The sequence below is a fragment of the Mytilus galloprovincialis genome, chromosome 7 (assembly GCF_965363235.1).
Source record: "Mytilus galloprovincialis chromosome 7, xbMytGall1.hap1.1, whole genome shotgun sequence".
NCBI lineage: Eukaryota > Metazoa > Mollusca > Bivalvia > Mytilida > Mytilidae > Mytilus > Mytilus galloprovincialis.
In genome coordinates this window covers 58410846-58415942 of record NC_134844.1, presented here as the reverse complement: position 1 = coordinate 58415942, position 5097 = coordinate 58410846, and the positions used below count along the sequence as shown (strand labels likewise).

General features: G+C 33.0%; 1 pseudogene; it reads right to left on the bottom strand.

Annotated features, from left to right (window-relative positions):
- Positions 1-668: 668 nt before the first annotated feature.
- On the bottom strand, positions 669-1599 carry LOC143081807 (uncharacterized; annotated as a pseudogene).
- Between the last annotated feature and the right edge of the window lie 3498 nt (positions 1600-5097).

Sequence of the window (5097 nt, the reverse complement as noted above, 5' to 3'; positions counted from 1 at the left end):
GGTAAAGACAATATCAGTGACAACGGCTGAATTGTTCATCGAACTAAGGCTTCTCTACCCCAGGAACTGATTACATTAACTGTCATCAAGCATCATACTTTATTAAGAGTTCTTCCACAATAACTACGCCCATAGACTACCCAACTCTAAGCACATAATACTAATAAAAAACCTAAATAAAGTTCAAATTGAATACCCACACGACAGTGCCATGTGCTGATTTTAATTGCACATTATATTACATAATATCATGTCGACAAAATATGGTCAAGTAATTCATAATTACTACTGAAATCAAAACATTTCATATAACATCAAATAAATTCACATAAGCAAGATAAAAAACTTAACTGAGAAACACGTCTAGTCGAGTCGGCCCTGTCGTGCTGAATGGCTATATCCCATGAAGCGCGGGAAAACAACTAACGGTCTATGGGAGACAACTAGAAGAAATTAATTCAGTTCCTTCAAACGATTGAAATTACATTTCTTCCACAATAACTACGCCCATAGACTACCCAACTCTAAGCACATAATACTAATAAAAAAACAAAATAAAGTTCAAATTGAATACCCACACGACAGTGCCATGTGGTGAAAAACAAAGAACGGGAAATAAATTTTTTATCTTGCTTATAGAACTTAATTCACTTTGAAAATAAAAAAGTCAATACCAGGTTATAAACCTAAATTTTCAGAAACAATTAATCTGTCTTTTAAAGAATCTTTAATATAACCGTCCTTGGCCGTCTCTGAACGCCATCTGCCATGTCTTTTGAACAATCGATCGGAAATACCTAAATTAGAGCAAGTTGTAGCTCCGCCAGAACGTAAACTGTGCAATCCATATTTCTCAATATCTGACACAAATGGTTGAAAAGCTTCAATAAATAATTGTACTCTCATACGTGTATAAGACAGTGGTTTATTTTCCTTCCGAAGAACTTATCTGTCCTTGAATTTTATTATATTTCTAAAAATAAATTCTTCTGATTCCGGCGAAATATCAGCCCACAACAAATATAACTTTAAATTCTTAACTGGACACATATCTGAATCCATACAGGCTATAACTACAGAATTGCCATCACGATAGATATCAGTTTTACTTTTCGGAATAAATATAGATATATAACCTAATTCAAAAATGATATCACATCTCCGTATATTTAATAGCTCGGACACTCTCAAAAAACCTGAGTAAGCTAGTAAACACGCACATATAAAACGCTGTGACATAACATTATATTCCTTAAATGACGAACTATACATTTTAGATAGAAGCTCAGGAGTAACTGGTTCCTTTTTCTCAATTCGAGTAGCTAATCGGCGTTTTGCACTTTCTAAAACATTTTTCACAACTAAATTTTCGGTAGGAGACGTTTGACCAATCATATGATGTGCCCATTGTATACTTTAAAATGCTGAAATAACCGGACTAGCAGTGTGACTGTTCTGAACTAATGAAGATAAATATAGTGCAACGTGCAAAGATTTTGCCGGTAAAATATCACAACGACTTATACCGTTATGAACAGCCCACTTTTTCCAACGGATAAATCCTGCATGATAAGTTTTAACAGTACTGTCAGCTTTAGATTCGCAAAGTAAATCCCTAAGAACATCAACATTGGTATGCAGAACTGGTGGCAAAAAAATTAATCTCAGATTCAATGGCCTGCAAAAATACATGTATAAACAATAATTAAACAATAACAGAATCTTATTCTTAATCTTATGTAAGAAACTATCAACCGAAAAATACTTGTTAGTACATCTCACAAGACTATGTACAATAGTCTAAATGCTGATCATAAGCATTTGTATTTGTTAGTAAATTAGTTCTCAACAAGGCCATTTAAAGCCTTAATGCCAAAATCTGAAACCAATTCAGATATGCATTGTAACGTTAGTACACAAACAAGGCACTAATACAGCCTTTAACATATCATCTGTAAAATCCAGATAAGCATTAACAGCTTCATAAACAAAATAGGTTTACAACCTTCATACATATCAGTATTATACTCTGAAATCTAGCCTCAAAGCTAACATCTTAAAGTAAGATCAGTATTACCAAAAATGGCCTTCTTGCTTTTACCAGGAGTATAAAACTCCTTACCGCTTGGTAATTCTACATATGCAATAACTTGATCTGTGAAATCGCCCCCATTTGGGCATAACATAGGCCAATTACTTGCGGATGGCCAGCAAGGAACAATCAATGTATCTACAGCGTTGCATTGTCTCATGTAATTAATAACACGTGGTATAAGAAATACAGGTGGTACAAAAAGACCGTTAACCTCATACCAATCTACTGTAAACGCATCAATACCAGAAGAATTTTCATTCCAAAATCTTGAATAAAATACCAGTAACTTGAAATTGTGATCAGAAGCAAACCAATCTACTTCATGCGGGCCCCATAAAGATTCTATCAATTGAAAAATGTAATATGATATTCCCCAATCATCATGATCAACGATACGACTCAGAAAATCAGCTTTTTCGTTTAGTGTCCTAGGTATCCAAACTATATCAATGCTGACATTGTACTTCAAACATGCGCTAAATATGTCTAATGCTAAATTCTGTAAAATGGTTTTAGTACTTCCTTTGCTTACAATGCTCACAACATTTTGGTTATCTGTAAACCATTTAACCTTTTTTCCGGATATAATGTAAATTTAGGACAGCAAAACTTTCTTTACCGCAGAAAGTTCCTTCCAAGTTGAACTATTACTACGTTCTGATTCAACCCACATACCATGTGCAATGTTTTGTGGTGCTTCTACAATATAACCACCAAAACCTGTATCACTAGCGTCACTGTAGATAATACTATGACATGATTCATCAACACTAAAATGTTTTACATTATCTTCACTTACATACAGTTTCCAGAATTGTAACTGTTCAATACTAGATTCTGAAAGTTTAATATAAGAATACCAAGACGCAGATGTGTTCACGTTTATAGTTAAATGTTTAGTCATTAAATAAACTAAATTTCCTATAACTAAGTATGTAGATATTATCTGACCTACAACAGATGCAACTTTTTTTCACAAACACGCTTTTACGCCCAGTCAAACAAGATATAATGTCATCAATAGAATCTATCATCTTAGTTATTTTGTTATCTGGTATTTTGTAAAAACCATATTCTGTATCAATATATGTATCTAACCAAACCAAACGTTTAGTAGGTTCCCGCAATGACTTTTCTGCTTTAGGTACAAAGCCACTTCTAACTAAATCTAGCTTAACTTGTTCTGACACAATCTTGCACATTTCTTGATCTTGTTTTATACCCAAACCATCATCAAGATACATTATAACTTGCTTACCTTCAGATCGCCATTTCTTTACATGTGGCCTAGTCAGTTTAGTAAAAATGAAACAAGCTGTACTCAAACTAAATGGTAAAACAAGAAATTTGAAAAATGTAGGAAAGCCATTAATGATCCATGAAAACCCTAAGTACTCTGTGTGTGGTTCAAAAATGTCAATATGGTGATAAGCTGAATGAACGTCGTACTTAAACATGGAATAATTCAATTTAATATGCTGTTGAGCAGTCCTCATGTCTTTTAATTTAACGCTCTGTTTCCATAAATGTTTATTTACCGCTCTCAAATTAAGTATCAATCTTTTCTTTAAATTAGACTGAACTGATACAGTAAGAGGATTAACTATAACTGAGAAACACGTCTAGTCGAGTTGGCCCTGTCGTGCTGAATGGCTATATCCCATGAAGCGCGGGAAAACAACTAACGGTCTATGGGAGACAACTAGAAGAAATTAATTTCAATCTAATTCAGTTCCTTCAAACGGTTGAAATTACATTTTTTACTGTGTTATCACGACTATGACTGATAAGTTCTTGCCTAGATTAAACGTGCGTCTAACTTATAAAATTATAAGCCTGATATTTTTGAGGATTTTCTTTTAACCTCTGAGTGGATGCTACTGATGTTTTAATAATTAACTTGTTCTACCTGATTTTGGCAAAAACATTCACAGTTTGTGTCCCCATGCGTTTCAACTTTTTTGCCTTTGAACTTTGTGATTCAAGCGTGTCACTGATGAGTAGTTTGTCTGGGGTATACAATTAAAAGACTGATATTTTTGATTATTTTTAACATATGGTTATCATAGTAACGTTGACTTAGTCATAAATATTTATTAAAAGCGATGGGGTTTAATTTTCATAAGCTATATAATAAAGCCGTTTTCCGGAAATGCAAATGGTTATTTCATCCAGACATGATGAGTTTTCATAATTTAGTATGCAAGTGTGGACACAGATCATCGTGGATAATATATGGATATTTGACAGTATTTTCTAACACAAAGAGTTTTCTGCTTTTGTTTGATAAACTGGGTTTAACCGTGACAGCCAACTTGTACCAAACTTATTGAAATAAGCATTGTCGTTTATCTAAGGATTAGTTTTAATGTTCAAAACTGTAATGGAAGAGACAGTTATTTTATGTGTTATCAATGGAAGGATATATTATTATCCACAACTTTGAATTTGCATTTGTATTAAAAATTCTAAATCAGGAGAAGAACTTATTCGATGATTTTCTACATGATGTGATTTTATTATGTGGGATTGTATATGATAACTGGCATAAAACCTCAAAGTATATTGCAAATGTCATACAATTTAGAGGTTTATCGCTATTAACCAGGTTCAATCCACCATTTTCTAGATAAGAAAATGTCTCTACCAAGTCAGAAATATCACAGTTGTTGTCCATTCGTTTGAAATGTTTGAGCTTTAATTTTGCCATTTGATTAGGGACTTTCCGTTTTGAATTTTCCTCGGAGTTCAGTACTTTGTGATTTTACCTTTTGCCTTAAGCTTATATAATGACAAATTATCAAAGGATACATTTAGCACGTACTCAATTTCTTCTTATGTAACATGGTATGTTAAAGTGTATTGACTTGCTTCATACTTATACATATACTGTATGATTGTATAGTTATTGAGACAAATCCATGCATCAGGAGGTTCAAAGTATTCGTTTGTTGTTGTGGTTCATATGTGTTTTTGGTTTCTCGTATTTTTTAATAGATTCA